The following is a 22091-nucleotide window of genomic DNA, read 5'->3' on the forward strand; positions in this document are numbered from 1 at the left end:
TATGGCTACATGCTTGGTCTACCAGCCCTAGCCTTAGGATCTCTTGTGATACTAGCTATCGGTCTTATCTAAACCTCTGTCAAACTAAATTGCTGGAAGACATGTTGATCTCCCGTCATAACCTTAGGACGCTTAGTGTAACAGTGAATAGTCACCGCGGTTTCAAACTTTGGGTTCCTCCTGTTACCAAATGTGTGTCGTTACGAGTATTGGAGTTGGTTAATGTGTGCATAAGTCAAGTTGTACTTGATAACCTATTCTCTACCTGTACCTTACTTGAAGTGATAAACATTAAATTTCTCAATATATTGGACACAATCAAGGTTGGAAGACTCCGGTGTCTTCGAGATTTAAAAATAGTTCCACTACGAGAAGATTTCAAGTTGGAAATTGATGACGCCCCAAGTCTTTGTTCATTTGCTTACAAGTCAGAGCCATGGGTGAGTAAGGGGTTCGGTGAACACTCTAGGGGACTAGAGTATGGATTAGCTGCTAACTCGAATCCTTTTGCAAGTGTTAGACACCTATGTTTAAGCAATGTGATAATGAAACGCACACTTCTTGACATCGTCAACTCAGTATTTCCTTTTCTCGAGAGTTTAACCATTAGTATGAAAGATTGTTGGCTGAACTATATGAAAATCATTTGTATTTCTTTGAAGAGATTGAACCTCATATGGAAGAAGGACGATTACTTTAATTACACCTCCGCCCCATTAAAGGTCATTTGCGCTTCAAGGTTACTATTTTTCCGGTACAAGGGCTTTAAAATGCCCATTCTATTGTTTCCAACTAGTGCTCCCAAGGAAATTGAACTAATACTGAAGTTGAAGCTGAGCTACACATATTCTCTGTCTTCGTTCTTTATCCAGATGCGGAAAGAATTATTCAATATTTCAAGCAAGTTTAGGATTAAAATTATTAACATGTTTAATAATAATTTTGTAGTGCCAAGTAACATAAACCTTAATATCAAACCGGCTACTGATGTCGAGGAGATATCATTTGAAAATTTTTCAACTAAGGATCTATGGGAGAACTCATCATCACTCTTTGATGCGTTTATTTCTATTTGTCATCCTAAGTATGTCAAAGTGTTGTCCATTAAAGACAGTCACTCCGGGAAGCTAGTCGTAGAAGCGATGATCAAATGGACAAGAAGCCGAAGCGACCTTAAAGATGTTGAAATAAAAAACGATAGAAATGGAAGATGGGAAACTCTGAAAAGTGCTCCAATAAGTTCTGATGTTGAGGGATATGGATTAAGTTGTGATATGTATACCTTGTTTAAACTAAACTGGAAGCTAGTCGTAGAAGCAATGAGTATATGGACAAGAAGAAGCCGTAGCGACCTTAAAGATGTTGAAATGAAAAACGAGGAAACTATGAAATATGCTCCAATAATTAGTTCTCTTGATGAGGGATTAAGTTGTGATCGGTATGGCCATTATATTGCTATGTTTAAACTAAACTGGTAGCAGGTATTCTCCATAGAAAAAACTATTCCTATATATAAAATTAATACATGGATGGTGAAGGGGCACATATGGATGTATGGTTGTAAGAGTATCATCTTTTATTACCTATAGTTATAGTTATTATTATTTGTACTAAGTGAATTTAAGATTATGTATCACCTCACCGTTTCTTAGTATTAGTATTATATTTCAATTTCAATTATTATTATAGTTATAATTATAATTATAATAATTATAATTATATGAAGTATATTAATATAATATACTTATATATTTATTTTGTAATTTGAACTTTTAATATCTTGTTGATGGATTAGGATTATTCATGGCACTAAAACATGGGCGTACTGAAAATTCATAAATATAAAGAACGTAAACGATCGGTATGGCCATTACAAGAACATAAAAACTATCCATCACCACTGCTCAAATATGTTCATCCATCTTCCAAATGTTCATTGAAGCAAAGCCTTCAACAGCCTCGGCCTTTCCCTTAGCTGTGTGCGTACCCTCATTGTTATTCACTTTTTCTTTTCAAGTTCTTGTTAACAGGGCTCCAGCCAACACTCGGGACGTGAGAAAAGATAACTGGTTACAAGTAGTAGTAGTAGTAGTAGTTTATAAACATTTCTAATAAATATACAGTATATTTTGTATTGTAACAAACAGTATAATAAACAATGGATACATTGAATAAACATAATAATATTCATAAGTTTGGTACATACATACTCTTTCATGGGTGTGTGTCACATCTAACTCATTTTCATGAGACTCCAGCTTCTCCTTGATCGCAGATACAACCTGAACGTCTCCAGTTAAAGGTGTATCCAATGTGTCTGTAGACAGGGGATGATTCCATTCCAAGTTAAAATCTTTAATCTGGACCAAGAATACAAACTCATTGTTCAAACAAACTTCTAGTTCAACCGCAATTTTCTAACTATTAAGGTTAAGCAACATTAAGTATGTAATCTACTATTAATATTTTAAAATTCAATATACTAATAATACCTAAGGGTATGAAAAACTATGACTATAAATAGTAACAACATAATCAACGCAGTAGCTCAAGCATAACAATTTATTTTAAATTATAAAATATAAATTGAATAAGAGATGATTCAGGATATGGTTTATGTGTCTAAACGGGTCACATGGATAGTAAATTCTATGAAATAGATAACATAACAAGTACATTAATAAAAAGTGAACATGTCAATTGGGTTGAAAGCCTTCCGAAAGGTATTGTAATGTGCTTGAAGTAGCCAACTCACATTCGGCAGATTGTGATGGACCAAAAGTCATTTGAAAACCCACAACCAACTACAGCAAGAGTCCACACTGACAGCCCATGTAAACAATATTTAAATCAACAATTTTAATTTACGTGACTAGATATGTAGAACAATACCAAAGATATTTACTAGCCACCTAATGATGTGGATTAATTAAATTATCTCTAACCACGGGGTGGTGGTATAATGGTTGAGGGACCATCCTTCCATAGAGGAGGTTATGGGTTCGATTCTAGGCAGCTGTAGTTATTACCTCGTGGCTACAGAGGTTCACCCGCAATGACTCCGGGCTGCTCACAATGAGGGTAGTCGTCCTGAATTAGTCAATTCATAAAAAGTTAGATACTCGGTTTAATAAGAAAAAAATACCTCTTGGCCTACGATGCAAATATCGCAACAAGAAGTCCAGCCATTGTTGGGAAATTACGGTCTCACTAATTCCTACCACCCAGCCCAATAATAACAGTAAAGAAATAAGAACAATACACAACACAAGATTTAACGTGGAAACTTCAAAATAGGAGAAAAACCACCGGCCACAAAGAGAAAAATACAATATATCACAAATTGTTACAATGATATAGACGACTCTCTTAAGCCAACTACACTCTCCAAAATATTTAACTAATACAATTTTCAAACAAGGGTAAGAAAAAAAGAAATAATCAAATACTTAAAGTGTATTGATTGATGCAATTTGGAATGAAGACTTAACCTCTCTTTTATAACCAAGCAAGTCCCCTCCAACTTTTTCCTCCTACCTATGTGGGATAACATCCTTCACAAATACTATGCAACCATATCCAATTCTTCTAACCAAAACTATATCCAACAAATCTCCACCTTTTGAATAGAAGAAGATAACCATGCTTCCATATTGCAAGGATAACCGATGTAGACGCTTCCTCGACGACAACTTCAAGATCCTCATCTTCATACCGTTGACATTATCTCCCAAGAGACAAAACTTGCATCTTCATCGAACATTGTCAAGACCCGACAATCATTGTCATAATAGACAATCATAACTCTAAATAGAATTATCATACCCCACCATAAAGAGTATCACACTTAGAATATCACATTCCAAGCATTTCACCTCGGCACATGTTGTATAACCAGCTGAACAGTTATGGTGCAACTTCCTGTTTGGTTTTCCCGAAAGTTCCATCAGCTACAACATCAGTTTCCACCACACACCTTGCATCAACGCCAAACCAATGCCCATGTGCAATTTGTGGAACCGCTAACGAACATCCCTTTCCATGGTAGCGCGGACACACCATGAGGATGACGTGACTTCAGAGGAATTCATCACTCTCCGTAACAACGGAGACAATGTTAGCGTCTTTGGAGCCATTTGCCGGATTAGCTCCACCGGGACAATTAACCCTTACATGTCCAGTCTTCCCGCACTTCCAGCATGTCAGATTCTTTCTAGAGTTTCTCTTCTGCCTATCCGAACACAACAGTACCGTAGCTTCTGATGACGAGACCCTGTTACCTTCCAATCTTTTCTCCTCGGATAGGAGCTTACTAGTAACATCTTCAAACTTCAACGTTTCTTTCCCGTACATTAGAATAGGTTTCATGTGCTCATAGGACGATGATAAAGATAATATCAACCTCAAAGCTTTATCTTCATCATCCGTTTTAACTCCAATAGCCTCCAGTTCCGAAACAATACCGTTAAGAATACTTAGATGATCTGAAATCTTTGAACCCTCATCCATACGCAGAGCATGAAATTGTTCTTTAAGACACAACCGATTTGAGATGCCCTTACCCTGGTACAACTGCTCTAGTTTAACCCAAAGCTCATTTGTCGTTGATAACCCGTGCACATTTGCAAGTACGTTCTTTGCAAGACACAAACGAATCGTACTTGCTGCCCTCAAATCCATATCATCCCATTCTTCTTCATCGAACTTACTGCTAGAATCACTGCCGGGAACAAAGGTGGGTTTACCTTTCAATGCCTTGTGTAACCCGGACTGAATCAACACATCCTTGACTTGAACCTGCCATAAGCCAAAATTGATCCTCCCATTAAATTTCTCTACATTAAACCTCATTGGACTGAACTTCAATATCGTATCCGTATCCAATAAACAACACTTTCTCTGATTTTGCTCACATTTCGACTGGCAGACAGATGTAGTGGAGTGGCGCACAGGATCCGTTAAATTGAAAAATCTAACACCCGGTCCACTACAATTTCTAGACACCACTTACTCCGAATCAGAAAAAATATTGTCTAACCAGATACCCTATACGATCAATAGAACTCGTTTCTAATGTGGACGACCCACTCCCGTGGCAACCACAGAGCATACTCCGACTCCTATAACCGAGACCCCCCGTCAAACCTGACGCTCTAATACCAGTTGTTGGGAAATTACGGTCTCACTAATTCCCACCACTCAGCCCAATAATAACAGTAAAGAAATAAGAATAATACACAACACAAGATTTAACGTGAAAACTCCAAAACAGGAGAAAAACCACCTGCCCCCAAAGAGAAAAATACACTATATCACAAATTGTTACAATGATATAGACGACTCCCTTAAGCCAACTACACTCTCCAAAATATTTAACTGGTACAACTTTCAAACAAGGGTAAGAAAGAAAGGAATAATCAAATACTTAAAGTGTATTGATTGGTGCAATTTGAAATGAAGACTTAACCCCTCTTTTATAACCAAGCAAGTCCTGTAACACCGGCCTTTGTTTTTTTAAAAACACACAGCGAAAGACTTTATTTACAAACACAATATATGTCACTTCATTACATTAATCCGTGTAATTACGTTTATGTTTACACAACGGTGTTACGTTATTACAAAACATTATTTATACAAAAGTCCACATCAGAGTTGGGTTGTCAAACATGTCTTCTGGAACAGCACCCATCCCGACTAGCAGTACCTAAACCTGCAAGGGGAGAACATGTGGGGGATTAGCGCACCGCTAAGTGAATGAAATCTATCTAACAGATATAGCTTAAGCCACACACAAGCTATATACTAACAACAACACCTGCTAACTACCAACTAGCATACAATAAGACAATTCGAGGATCGGCGGCTTGTACGAGCACACGACTCTCAGCTGATCGGGCCCGAGTCTACCGATAGTCCCTGCTACTCAATTCACAGTATAGTTATCCTGATGCAGGGGGTGCATCGTTCACACTATACTCCACAATTAGTAGCATATGGACCCAACCTCCCATAGGAACGGTTGACCTCATACGGACTCTAACCTCTCCTAGGCACGGTCTCGAGTCCCCAGTCTCCCTAGGCCAGACTGGTGTCATTCACACAGTGTACACATAATTCACATACAACATTAGGCCTACTATATTATTCTAACATGGCAATTTCTACACTATGCATGGTAAAGGAGTCAATTACAGTAGCATGATATGCTACTTAAACTCTATCCGGAGATACACCCACTCACCGATTACTAGCTACAGCTCAGTTATCTTACTTTTGAGCTTCTTCCTTGTTCTTATCACCTGAGAACAACACAAACGAAGTCAATATACTTATCTCAATCAATATTATAACCAAATCATACTATAAACTAGGTCATAACATCATTTCACAAGTCCATAACGTAACTCCATTCACTATTGTCAAACAAGTACGTGGAAAACAGGACACGTACGCCAAAACCTATTTTCCTGCCCTAAAAATTGTTTGATCCATCTTCTTAAAAGTTTATCATTGAAGTTTAATCTTCAATATGATTCCAACGATATTTGATTCATCAAAAACGGAGTTACGGTTTGAAAGTTATGACCAAAACAAATTTCTCAAATTGCTGAAAAGACACACTACCCAACTCGGTAGTGTGTGTCATAGACACTCGACCGAGTGTGTAGACACTCGGACGAATGAGTAGAGACACTCGACCGACTGTCTTTTCAAAAGACACACTACCGAGTGTGTAGACACACGGTCCACTTCAAAGGACACTCGACCGAGTGTGTACACACACGGCCCACTTTCAAAAGACACTCGACCGAGTGTGTTCTTGAGCTGCTGAAAATTGGAAAAGTGACGGGTTTGAGCCAAAAATCACCAAATCTCGACCATATACTCGTTTTAAACCTCAAAACTCATCACATCTTGTTTATAAAACCTTTTGGGATATAAACCCACAAACATTACATCAAAATAACAACGAATTAAGCAATTTTGACCCAAAATCACACTTTTATAAAACCTAGCACAAAAACTCCATTTTTACACAAATTTAAACATGAAAACACATGATTCTTACCTTGTTTGAATCAGTAAAACACAAAGAATCAATTTCTAACACTAATTAGACTTCAAATCGAGATTTGGAGAATTAGGGTTCAAGAGGGAGATGAAGTTAGGTACGGGAGTGATTTTGGGGAAAAATCTAGAAAATGTGGAATGAAGCAAGTAATACCCACTTATTTGGGTTAAAACCCATACCCCATCACACACGGGTATTTACCAGTTATCTGAAATCTTACGTACCTCGTTAGGCGACCCTAACGAAGTCCAAATTAAATAAACAAACCTGTTTTGTGACCCTTGTCACAAACTGGTCTTAACCAAATAATAAAATAACACTATTCACCTAATTAAAATTAAAAGCATATAAAGCACATAATAAAATTCTAAGGACAAAATAGTCCACTTACAACTAGCTCAGGTTTCAGTCTGTTACAAATCCACCCCCCTTAAAGAGATTCCGTCCTCGGAATCTGGTCTTGGTCAAACAAAAGAGGGTAGCGGGTTCTCATCAACTCTTCCGCTTCCCACGTAAGATTAGAACCCAAACTGTGTTTTCACTCAATCAACACCATCGGAATCTTTTTATTTCTCAACTTAGTCACCTTTCGGTCAACTACACGAATCGGGTCTTCTACCAATTTCTTATTAAAATTGACCCTTAAATCTTCTAAAGGAAGAAGTTGTGTTTCATCGTCGACTTTACACTTACGAAGATAACATACGTTGAATGTATTATGAATACCAGCTAACTCTGGCGGAAGATCTAACACCACCGTCTGATCATTCAACACTTCGCTGATCGGAAACGGACCAATGAATCTCGGAGCTAACTTACCACGTTTACCGAATCTGATAACCCCTTTCCACGGCGAAACTTTCAGATACACTCGTTCACCCACACTAAAGGTTACCGGACATCTACGCGGATCAGCATACATTTTCTGTCTATCTCTAGCGGCTTTCAACTTTTCTCGCGCAATTGCAACTTTTTCGGCTGTCATTTGAACAATTTCGGGACCTGCAAACTGTTTCTCCCCGGCTTCAAACCAACAAGTCTGAGTTCTGCAATGACGACCGTATAACATTTCATAGGGCGGCATCCCTATACTCGAATGATATGAATTATTATTGTAACGACCCAGCCCGTATTAAAACCGGCCCATAAAAATTTTATCTTATAATATGCTTTAAATAATACTTTAGGTCCCAATTGTGTTTCCATAAACATCTTTAATACAATAGAAGGTTTAATAAATATTAAAACATTTAATACATTGATTAATTGTCCAAACGGACATACACGACCCGACTAGTTTAGTTTCCAACCAAAACCGAGCATGGTGATTTGGGACTACGCTACCCAAATCCTAATCGATTACAAAAGCAAGATCTTCTAAGCAACCTAGCCAAGATCTCTAATCCCCAAGCTTACCCGAGCCACCAAGCATGCGAACCTATAAAAATATCAACAACGAGAGGGTAAGCTAACGCTTGGTGAATGATAATATACTACATACATATATATGTATAAAATGGACACGCCACATAAAAAATCTAATACCGCATACCGGAGCATCCAAGCATAAAGGCAAGCTAAGCTAAGCATACCGTATAATCACTAAGCAACAAGCTAGTAACAACAACCATAAAGTAAGTCACCAACGACGATGTGAACCACGCCAATAAGCTACACCCGGAGGGTTAGCTACATCACAACAATACATTAATATATATATAACAGAGCGTAAATGAAATGTCCCGTTCTTATTGATTAAAAACGTTCCATATTAATTGATTTCGTTGCGAGGTTTTGACCTCTATATGAGACGTTTTTCAAAGACTGCATTCATTTTTAAAACAAACCATAACCTTTATTTCATAAATAAAGGTTTAAAAAGCTTTACGTAGATTATCAAATAATGATAATCTAAAATATCCTGTTTACACACGACCATTACATAATGGTTTACAATACAAATATGTTACATCGAAATCAGTTTCTTGAATGCAGTTTTTACACAATATCATACAAACATGGACTCCAAATCTTGTCCTTATTTTAGTATGCAACAGCGGAAGCTCTTAATATTCACCTGAGAATAAACATGCTTTAAACGTCAACAAAAATGTTGGTGAGTTATAGGTTTAACCTATATATATCAAATCGTAACAATAGACCACAAGATTTCATATTTCAATACACATCCCATACATAGAGATAAAAATCATTCATATGGTGAACACCTGGTAACCGATAATAACAAGATGCATATATAAGAATATCCCCATCATTCCGGGACACCCTTCGGATATGATATAAATTTCGAAGTACTAAAGCATCCAGTACTTTGGATGGGGTTTGTTAGGCCCAATAGATCTATCTTTAGGATTCGCGTCAATTAGGGTGTCTGTTCCCTAATTCTTAGATTACCAGACTTAATAAAAAGGGGCATATTCGATTTCGATAATTCAACCATAGAATGTAGTTTCACGTACTTGTGTCTATTTTGTAAATCATTTATAAAACCTGCATGTATTCTCATCCCAAAAATATTAGATTTTAAAAGTGGGACTATAACTCACTTTCACAGATTTTTACTTCGTCGGGAAGTAAGACTTGGCCACTGGTTGATTCACGAACCTATAACAATATATACATATATATCAAAGTATGTTCAAAATATATTTACAACACTTTTAATATATTTTGATGTTTTAAGTTTATTAAGTCAGCTGTCCTCGTTAGTAACCTACAACTAGTTGTCCACAGTTAGATGTATAAAAATAAATCGATAAATATTATCTTGAATCAATCCACGACCCAGTGTATACGTATCTCAGTATTGATCACAACTCAAACTATATATATTTTGGAATCAACCTCAACCCTGTATAGCTAACTCCAACATTCACATATAGAGTGTCTATGGTTGTTCCGAAATATATATAGATGTGTCGACATGATAGGTCGAAACATTGTATACGTGTCTATGGTATCTCAAGATTACATAATATACAATACAAGTTGATTAAGTTATGGATGGAATAGATTTGTTACCAATTTTCACGTAGCTAAAATGAGAAAAATTATCCAATCTTGATTTACCCATAACTTCTTCATTTTAAATCCGTTTTGAGTGAATCAAATTGCTATGGTTTCATATTGAACTATATTTTATGAATCTAAACAGAAAAAGTATAGGTTTATAGTCGGAAAAATAAGTTACAAGTCGTTTTTATAAAGGTAGTCATTTCAGTCGAAAGAACGACGTCTAGATGACCATTTTAGAAAACATACTTCCATTTTGAGTTTAACCATAATTTTGGATATAGTTTCATGTTCATAATAAAAATCATTTTCTCAGAATAACAACTTTTAAATCAAAGTTTATCATAGTTTTTAATTAACTAACCCAAAACAGCCCGCGGTGTTACTACGACGGCGTAAATCCGGTTTTACGGTGTTTTTCGTGTTTCCAGGTTTTAAATCATTAAGTTAGCATATCATATAGATATAGAACATGTGTTTAGTTAATTTTAAAAGTCAAGTTAGAAGGATTAACTTTTGTTTGCGAACAAGTTTAGAATTAACTAAACTATGTTCTAGTGATTACAAGTTTAAACCTTCGAATAAGATAGCTTTATATGTATGAATCGAATGATGTTATGAACATCATTACTACCTTAAGTTCCTTGGATAAACCTACTGGAAAAGAGAAAAATGGATCTAGCTTCAATGGATCCTTGGATGGCTCGAAGTTCTTGAAGCAGAATCATGACACGAAAACAAGTTCAAGTAAGATCATCACTTGAAATAAGATTGTTATAGTTATAGAAATTGAACCAAAGTTTGAATATGATTATTACCTTGTATTAGAATGATAACCTACTGTAAGAAACAAATATTTCTTAAGGTTGGATGATCACCTTACAAGATTGGAAGTGAGCTAGCAAACTTGAAAGTATTCTTGATTTTATGAAACTAGAACTTTTGGAATTTATGAAGAACACTTAGAACTTGAAGATAGAACTTGAGAGAGATCAATTAGATGAAGAAAATTGAAGAATGAAAGTGTTTGTAGGTGTTTTTGGTCGTTGGTGTATGGATTAGATATAAAGGATATGTAATTTTGTTTTCATGTAAATAAGTCATGAATGATTACTCATATTTTTATAATTTTATGAGATATTTCATGCTAGTTGCCAAATGATGGTTCCCACATGTGTTAGGTGACTCACATGGGCTGCTAAGAGCTGATCATTGGAGTGTATATACCAATAGTACATACATCTAAAAGCTGTGTATTGTATGAGTACGAATACGGGTGCATACGAGTAGAATTGTTGATGAAACTGAACGAGGATGTAATTGTAAGCATTTTTGTTAAGTAGAAGTATTTTGATAAGTGTATTGAAGTTTTTCAAAAGTGTATAAATACATATTAAAACACTACATGTATATACATTTTAACTGAGTCGTTAAGTCATCGTTAGTCGTTACATGTAAGTGTTGTTTTGAAACCTTTAGGTTAACGATCTTGTTAAATGTTGTTAACCCAATGTTTATAATATCAAATGAGATTTTAAATTATTATATTATCATGATATTATCATGTATGAATATCTCTTAATATGATATATATACATTAAATGTCTTTACAACGATAATCGTTACATATATGTCTCGTTTTAAAATCATTAAGTTAGTAGTCTTGTTTTTACATATGTAGTTCATTGTTAATATACTTAATGATATGTTTACTTATCATAGTATCATGTTAACTATATATATATCCATATATATGTCATCATATAGTTTTTACAAGTTTTAACGTTCGTGAATCACCGGTCAACTTGGGTGGTCAATTGTCTATATGAAACATATTTCAATTAATCAAGTCTTAACAAGTTTGATTGCTTAACATGTTGGAAACATTTAATCATGTAAATATCAATCTCAATTAATATATATAAACATGGAAAAGTTCGGGTCACTACAGTACCTACCCGTTAAATAAATTTCGTCCCGAAATTTTAAGCTGTTGAAGGTGTTGACGAATCTTCTGGAAATAGATGCGGGTATTTCTTCTTCATCTGATCTTCACGCTCCCAGGTGAACTCGGGTCCTCTACGAGCATTCCATCGAACCTTAACAATTGGTATCTTGTTTTGCTTAAGTCTTTTAACCTCACGATCCATTATTTCGACGGGTTCTTCGATGAATTGAAGTTTTTCGTTGATTTGGATTTCATCTAACGGAATAGTGAGATCTTCTTTAGCAAAACATTTCTTTAAATTCGAGACGTGGAAAGTGTTATGTACAGCCGCGAGTTGTTGAGGTAACTCTAGTCAGTAAGCTACTGGTCCGATACGATCAATAATCTTGAATGGTCCAATATACCTTGGATTTAATTTCCCTCGTTTACCAAATCGAACAACGCCTTTCAAAGGTGCAACTTTAAGCATGACCATCTCTCCAATTTCAAATTCTATATCTTTTCTTTTAATGTCAGCGTAGCTCTTTTGTCGACTTTGGGCGGTTTTCAACCGTTGTTGAATTTGGATGATCTTCTCGGTAGTTTCTTGTATAATCTCTGGACCCGTAATCTGTCTATCCCCCACTTCACTCCAACAAATCGGAGACCTGCACTTTCTACCATAAAGTGCTTCAAACGGCGCCATCTCAATGCTTGAATGGTAGCTGTTGTTGTAGGAAAATTCTGCTAACGGTAGATGTCGATCCCAACTGTTTCCGAAATCAATAACACATGCTCGTAGCATGTCTTCAAGCGTTTGTATCGTCCTTTCGCTCTGCCCATCAGTTTGTGGATGATAGGCAGTACTCATGTCTAGACGAGTTCCTAATGCTTGCTGTAATATCTGCCAGAATCTTGAAATAAATCTGCCATCCCTATCAGAGATAATAGAGATTGGTATTCCATGTCTGGAGATGACTTCCTTCAAATACAGTCGTGCTAACTTCTCCATCTTGTCATCTTCTCTTATTGGCAAGAAGTGTGCTGATTTGGTGAGACGGTCAACTATTACCCAAATAGTATCAAAACCACTTGCAGTCCTTGGCAATTTAGTGATGAAATCCATGGTAATGTTTTCCCATTTCCATTCCGGGATTTCGGGTTGTTGAAGTAGACCTGATGGTTTCTGATGCTCAGCTTTGACCTTAGAACACGTCAAACATTCTCCTACGTATTTAGCAACATCGGCTTTCATACCCGGCCACCAAAAATGTTTCTTGAGATCCTTGTACATCTTCCCCGTTCCAGGATGTATTGAGTATCTGGTTTTATGAGCTTCTCTAAGTACCATTTCTCTCATATCTCCAAATTTTGGTACCCAAATCCTTTCAGCCCTATACCGGGTTCCGTCTTCCCGAATATTAAGATGCTTCTCCGATCCTTTGGGTATTTCATCCTTTAAATTTCCCTCTTTTAAAACTCCTTGTTGCGCCTCCTTTATTTGAGTAGTAATGTTATTATGAATCATTATATTCATAGATTTTACTCGAATGGGTTCTCTGTCCTTCCTGCTCAAGGCATCGGCTACCACATTTGCCTTCCCCGGGTGGTAACGAATCTCAAAGTCGTAATCATTCAATAATTCAATCCACCTACGCTGCCTCATATTCAGTTGTTTCTGATTAAATATGTGTTGAAGACTTTTGTGGTCGGTATATATAATACTTTTGACCCCATATAAGTAGTGCCTCCAAGTCTTTAATGCAAAAACAACCGCGCCTAATTCCAAATCATGCGTCGTATAATTTTGTTCGTGAATCTTCAATTTTCTAGACGCATAAGCAATCACCTTCGTTCGTTGCATTAATACACAACCGAGACCTTGCTTTGATGCATCACAATAAATCACAAAATCATCATTCCCTTCAGGCAATGACAATATAGGTGCCGTAGTTAGCTTTTTCTTCAATAACTGAAACGCTTTCTCTTGTTCGTCATTCCATTCAAATTTCTTCCCTTTATGCGTTAATGCAGTCAAGGGTTTTGCTATTCTGGAAAAGTCTTGGATGAACCTTCTGTAGTAACCAGCTAGTCCTAAAAACTGGCGTATGTGTTTCGGAGTTTTCGGGGTTTCCCACTTTTCAACAGTTTCTATCTTTGCCGGATCCACCTTAATACCTTCTTTGTTCACTATGTGACCGAGGAATTGAACTTCTTCCAACCAAAATGCACACTTTGAAAACTTAGCGTACAATTCTTCCTTCCTCAATACTTCTAACACCTTTCTCAAATGTTCACCGTGTTCTTGGTCATTCTTTGAGTAAATAAGTATGTCATCAATGAAAACAATGACAAACTTGTCAAGGTATGGTCCACACACTCGGTTCATAAGGTCCATGAACACAGCTGGTGCATTAGTTAAACCAAACGGCATGACCATAAACTCGTAATGACCGTAACGTGTTCTGAAAGCAGTCTTTGGAATATCATCTTCTTTCACCCGCATTTGATGATACCCGGAACGTAAGTCAATCTTTGAATAAACAGACGAGCCTTGTAGTTGATCAAATAAGTCATCGATTCTCGGTAGTGGGTAGCGCTTCTTGATGGTAAGTTTGTTCAACTCTCGGTAGTCGATACACAATCTGAATGTACCATCTTTCTTCTTGACAAACAAAACAGGAGCTCCCCACGGTGATGTGCTTGGTCGAATGAAACCACGCTCTAAAAGTTCTTGTAATTGGCTTTGTAGTTCTTTCATCTCGCTGGGTGCGAGTCTGTAAGGAGCACGAGCTATTGGTGCAGCTCCTGGTACAAGATCTATTTGAAATTCAATGGATCGATGTGGGGGTAATCCCGGTAATTCTTTCGGAAATACATCAGGAAATTCTTTTGCGACGGGAACATCATTGATGCTCTTTTCTTCAGTTTGTACTTTCTCGACGTGTGCTAGAACAGCATAGCAACCTTTTCTTATTAGTTTTTGTGCCTTCAAATTACTAATAAGATGTAGCTTCGTGTTGCCCTTTTCTCCGTACACCATTAAGGGTTTTCCTTTTTCTCGTATAATGCGAATTGCATTTTTGTAACAAACGATTTCCGCTTTCACTTCTTTCAACCAGTCCATACCGATTATCACATCAAAACTCCCTAACTCTACTGGTATCAAATCAATCTTAAATGTTTCGCTAACCAGTTTAATTTCTCGATTTCGACATATATTATCTGCTGAAATTAATTTACCATTTGCTAATTCGAGTAAAAATTTACTATCCAAAGGCGTCAATGGACAACTTAATTTAGCACAAAAATCTCTACTCATATAGCTTCTATCCGCACCCGAATCAAATAAAACGTAAGCAGATTTATTGTCAATAAGAAACGTACCCGTAACAAGCTCCGGGTCTTCCTGTACCTCTGCCGCATTAATATTGAAAACTCTTCCACGGCCTTGTCCATTCGTGTTCTCCTGGTTCGGGCAATTTCTAATAATGTGGCCCGGTTTTCCACATTTATAACAAACTACATTGGCATAACTTGCTCCGACACTACTTGCTCCGCCATTACTCGTTCCGACACCATTTGTTCCTTTCGTTCTATTAACCCCTGGTCCGTATACCTCACACTTCACCGCGCTATGACCATTTCTTTTACACTTGTTGCAAAATTTAGTGCAGAACCCCGAGTGATTCTTTTCACACCTTTGGCATAGCTGCTTCTGATTGTTGTTGTTGTTGCGGTTATTATTGTTGTTGGGATGATTGTTGTAGTTGCTGTTGTTGTTGTTGTTGTTGTTGGGCCGTTTGTTGTAGTTGCGATTGATGTTGCGATTGTTGGGATAATTGTTGCGATTATTGTTGTAATTGCTGTTGTTGTTGTATTGGTGATTCTTATCACCGTTTTCCTCCCACTTTCTTTTGACTTGCTTCACATTGGCCTCTTCAGCAGTCTGTTCTTTAATTCTTTCTTCAATTTGGTTCACGAGTTTGTGAGCCATTCTACATGCCTGTTGTATGGAGGCGGGCTCGTGTGAACTTATATCTTCTTGGATTCTTTCCGGTAATCCTTTCACAAACGCGTCGATCTTCTCTTCCTCATCTTCGAATGCTCCCGGACACAATAGGCACAATTCTGTGAATCGTCTTTCGTACGTGGTAATATCAAATCCTTGGGTTCGTAACCCTCTAAGTTCTGTCTTGAGCTTATTGACCTCGGTTCTGGGACGGTACTTCTCGTTCATCAAGTGCTTGAATGCTGACCACGGTAGTGCGTACGCATCGTCTTGTCCCACTTGCTCTAGATAGGTATTCCACCATGTTAACGCAGAACCTGTGAAGGTATGCGTAGCGTACTTTACTTTGTCCTCTTCAGTACACTTACTTATGGCAAACACCGATTCGACCTTCTCGGTCCACCGTTTCAATCCGATCGGTCCTTCGGTTCCATCAAATTCCAAAGGTTTGCAGGCAGTGAATTCTTTGTAGGTGCATCCTACACGATTTCCTGTACTGCTAGATCCAAGGTTATTGTTGGTATGTAGCGCAGCCTGTACTGCGGCTATGTTTGAAGCTAGAAAATTACGGAATTCCTCTTCATTCATATTCACGGTGTGTCGAGTAGTCGGTGCCATTTCCTTCAAAATAGTTAAATGGAACAAGTTAATCATACAGAATATTAAGAGTAGTTAATAGTATTTCGTAGCATAATATGAACTCATTTATAAAAGCTTTTTCTTCATATTAGCGTTTTATAAGTTTAAATTCGGGTAGTACCTACCCGTTAAGTTCATACTTAGTAGCTAATATACAATTCAACTACTACAATTCTATATGAAAAACTGATTATAATAATATTTCGCGTTCAAACTTTTATACAATATTTTACAAACTTACAATACCGCTTATTTTACATAAAGCATGAAATATAGCACACAATAACTTTGATACAAGATAGTTGTGAAGATAATTCTAGCTAGTACACAAGTCGTTCAGCAAAGGCAATAAAGACACGTAATTCATACGTCCAGAAACAAGTCATGCATTCTGGTTTTACTAGGACTACTTCCCATCCTTGGTCTTGTGCAACATAACCGTTATGGCCGTTGATAAGACAGCGTGTTGTAACGTCGTCAAAGGGACGAGGGTTACGTAATGTCCAACAGTCCCGTAATAATCTAAAAACCTCATTTCTTACCCCAATTACCGACTCCGTCACTTGTGGAAACGTTTTGTTTAATAGTTGTAGCCCGATGTTCTTGTTCTCACTTTGGTGAGAAGCGAACATTACTAATCCGTAAGCATAACATGCTTCTTTATGTTGCATGTTAGCCGCTTTTTCTAAATCACGAAGTCCAATATTCGGATATATTGAGTCAAAATAATTTCTTAACCCGTTGCGTAAAATAGCATTTGGGTTCCCCGCAATATATGCGTCAAAGTAAACACATCGTAACTTATGGGTTTCCCAATGTGATATCCCCCATCTTTCAAACGAAAGTCTCTTATAAACCAAGACATTCTTGGAACGTTCTTCGAATGTCTTACAAACTGATCTCGCCTTAAATAGTTGTGCCGAGGAATTCTGACCGACTCTAGACAAGATTTCATCAATCATGTCTCCGGGTAGGTCTCTTAAAATATTGGGTTGTCTATCCATTTTGTGTTTTTATACTGTAAAATAGACAAGAGTTAGATTCATAAAAAAATACTTATTAATACAAGCAATTTTTACATATATCATAAAGCATAAGAACACTATATTACATATATTACACCACACGAATACAACTATCTTATTCCGACTCGCTCGTTTCTTCTTCTTCGGTTTTGGTTCGTTTTGCCAAGTTTCTAGGGATATATGATGTTCCCCTAATACGAGCTGTCGTTGTCCACATTGGTTTAGAAAAACCTGGTGGTTTAGAGGTTCCCGGGTCATTGTTACAACTTAAGGACTTCGGGCGTTGACGATACATATAAAGTTCATCGGGGTTGGAATTAGATTTCTCTATTTTTATGCCCTTTCCCTTATTATTTTCTTTTGCCTTTTTAAATTCAGTTGGGGTAATTTCTATAACATCATCGGAATTCTCGTCGGAATCCGATTCATCGGAGAATTGGTAATCCTCCCAATATTTTGCTTCCTTGGCGGAAACACCATTGACCATAATTAACCTTGGTCGGTTGGTTGAGGATTTTATTTTACTTAACCGTTTTATTATTTCCCCCACCGGTTCTATTTCTTCATCCGGTTCCGATTCTTCTTCCGGTTCCGATTCTTCTTCCGGTTCCGACTCTTCTTCCGGTTCCTCTTCGGGAACTTGTGAATCAGTCCACGAATCATTCCAATTTACATTTGACTCTTCATTATTATTAGGTGAGTCAATGGGACTTGTTCTAGAGGTAGACATCTATCACATAATATCAAACGCGTTAAGAGATTAATATATCACATAATATTCACATGTTAAAAATATATAGTTTCCAACAAAATTTGTTAAGCAATCATTTTTCAAGTAAACACGGTCGAAGTCCAGACTCACTAATGCATCCTAACAAACTCGATAAGACACACTAATGAAAAATTCTGGTTCTCTAAGACCAACGTTCGGATACCAACTGAAATGTCCCGTTCTTATTGATTAAAAACGTTCCATATTAATTGATTTCGTTGCGAGGTTTTGACCTCTATATGAGACGTTTTTCAAAGACTGCATTCATTTTTAAAACAAACCATAACCTTTATTTCATAAATAAAGGTTTAAAAAGCTTTACGTAGATTATCAAATAATGATAATCTAAAATATCCTGTTTACACACGACCATTACATAATGGTTTACAATACAAATATGTTACATCGAAATCAGTTTCTTGAATGCAGTTTTTACACAATATCATACAAACATGGACTCCAAATCTTGTCCTTATTTTAGTATGCAACAGCGGAAGCTCTTAATATTCACCTGAGAATAAACATGCTTTAAACGTCAACAAAAATGTTGGTGAGTTATAGGTTTAACCTCTATATATCAAATCGTAACAATAGACCACAAGATTTCATATTTCAATACACATCCCATACATAGAGATAAAAATCATTCATATGGTGAACACCTGGTAACCGACAATAACAAGATGCATATATAAGAATATCCCCATCATTCCGGGACACCCTTCGGATATGATATAAATTTCGAAGTACTAAAGCATCCAGTACTTTGGATGGGGTTTGTTAGGCCCAATAGATCTATCTTTAGGATTCGCGTCAATTAGGGTGTCTGTTCCCTAATTCTTAGATTACCAGACTTAATAAAAAGGGGCATATTCGATTTCGATAATTCAACCATAGAATGTAGTTTCACGTACTTGTGTCTATTTTGTAAATCATTTATAAAACCTGCATGTATTCTCATCCCAAAAATATTAGATTTTAAAAGTGGGACTATAACTCACTTTCACAGATTTTTACTTCGCCGGGAAGTAAGACTTGGCCACTGGTTGATTCACGAACCTATAACAATATATACATATATATCAAAGTATGTTCAAAATATATTTACAACACTTTTAATATATTTTGATGTTTTAAGTTTATTAAGTCAGCTGTCCTCGTTAGTAACCTACAACTAGTTGTCCACAGTTAGATGTATAAAAATAAATCGATAAATATTATCTTGAATCAATCCACGACCCAGTGTATACGTATCTCAGTATTGATCACAACTCAAACTATATATATTTTGGAATCAACCTCAACCCTGTATAGCTAACTCCAACATTCACATATAGAGTGTCTATGGTTGTTCCGAAATATATATAGATGTGTCGACATGATAGGTCGAAACATTGTATACGTGTCTATGGTATCTCAAGATTACATAATATACAATACAAGTTGATTAAGTTATGGATGGAATAGATTTGTTACCAATTTTCACGTAGCTAAAATGAGAAAAATTATCCAATCTTGATTTACCCATAACTTCTTCATTTTAAATCCGTTTTGAGTGAATCAAATTGCTATGGTTTCATATTGAACTATATTTTATGAATCTAAACAGAAAAAGTATAGGTTTATAGTCGGAAAAATAAGTTACAAGTCGTTTTTATAAAGGTAGTCATTTCAGTCGAAAGAACGACGTCTAGATGACCATTTTAGAAAACATACTTCCATTTTGAGTTTAACCATAATTTTGGATATAGTTTCATGTTCATAATAAAAATCATTTTCTCAGAATAACAACTTTTAAATCAAAGTTTATCATAGTTTTTAATTAACTAACCCAAAACAGCCCGCGGTGTTACTACGACGGCGTAAATCCGGTTTTACGGTGTTTTTCGTGTTTCCAGGTTTTAAATCATTAAGTTAGCATATCATATAGATATAGAACATGTGTTTAGTTAATTTTAAAAGTCAAGTTAGAAGGATTAACTTTTGTTTGCGAACAAGTTTAGAATTAACTAAACTATGTTCTAGTGATTACAAGTTTAAACCTTCGAATAAGATAGCTTTATATGTATGAATCGAATGATGTTATGAACATCATTACTACCTTAAGTTCCTTGGATAAACCTACTGGAAAAGAGAAAAATGGATCTAGCTTCAATGGATCCTTGGATGGCTCGAAGTTCTTGAAGCAGAATCATGACACGAAAACAAGTTCAAGTAAGATCATCACTTGAAATAAGATTGTTATAGTTATAGAAATTGAACCAAAGTTTGAATATGATTATTACCTTGTATTAGAATGATAACCTACTGTAAGAAACAAATATTTCTTAAGGTTGGATGATCACCTTACAAGATTGGAAGTGAGCTAGCAAACTTGAAAGTATTCTTGATTTTATGAAACTAGAACTTTTGGAATTTATGAAGAACACTTAGAACTTGAAGATAGAACTTGAGAGAGATCAATTAGATGAAGAAAATTGAAGAATGAAAGTGTTTGTAGGTGTTTTTGGTCGTTGGTGTATGGATTAGATATAAAGGATATGTAATTTTGTTTTCATGTAAATAAGTCATGAATGATTACTCATATTTTTGTAATTTTATGAGATATTTCATGCTAGTTGCCAAATGATGGTTCCCACATGTGTTAGGTGACTCACATGGGCTGCTAAGAGCTGATCATTGGAGTGTATATACCAATAGTACATACATCTAAAAGCTGTGTATTGTACGAGTACGAATAAGGGTGCATACGAGTAGAATTGTTGATGAAACTGAACGAGGATGTAATTGTAAGCATTTTTGTTAAGTAGAAGTATTTTGATAAGTGTATTGAAGTCTTTCAAAAGTGTATAAATACATATTAAAACACTACATGTATATACATTTTAACTGAGTCGTTAAGTCATCGTTAGTCGTTACATGTAAGTGTTGTTTTGAAACCTTTAGGTTAACGATCTTGTTAAATGTTGTTAACCCAATGTTTATAATATCAAATGAGATTTTAAATTATTATATTATCATGATATTATCATGTATGAATATCTCTTAATATGATATATATACATTAAATGTCTTTACAACGATAATCGTTACATATATGTCTCGTTTAAAAATCATTAAGTTAGTAGTCTTGTTTTTACATATGTAGTTCATTGTTAATATACTTAATGATATGTTTACTTATCATAGTATCATGTTAACTATATATATATCCATATATATGTCATCATATAGTTTTTACAAGTTTTAACGTTCGTGAATCACCGGTCAACTTGGGTGGTCAATTGTCTATATGAAACATATTTCAATTAATCAAGTCTTAACAAGTTTGATTGCTTAACATGTTGGAAACATTTAATCATGTAAATATCAATCTCAATTAATATATATAAACATGGAAAAGTTCGGGTCACTACAGTAAAACCGCCCAAGGTTAACCAATCGCACAAAGGAATGGTACTCGAATTTCCCATCGGTGTTCGTAACAACCGTTAGTGTACAACACATATATCACTAACCCTTGGACAACACATATCCGTTCATGAAACCGTTAGCGTACAACGCATATATCACTAACTTGGACAACACATATCCATTCATAAAGTCGT

The sequence above is a fragment of the Rutidosis leptorrhynchoides genome, chromosome 2 (genome assembly GCF_046630445.1).
Source record: "Rutidosis leptorrhynchoides isolate AG116_Rl617_1_P2 chromosome 2, CSIRO_AGI_Rlap_v1, whole genome shotgun sequence".
Classification (NCBI taxonomy): Eukaryota; Viridiplantae; Streptophyta; class Magnoliopsida; order Asterales; family Asteraceae; genus Rutidosis; species Rutidosis leptorrhynchoides.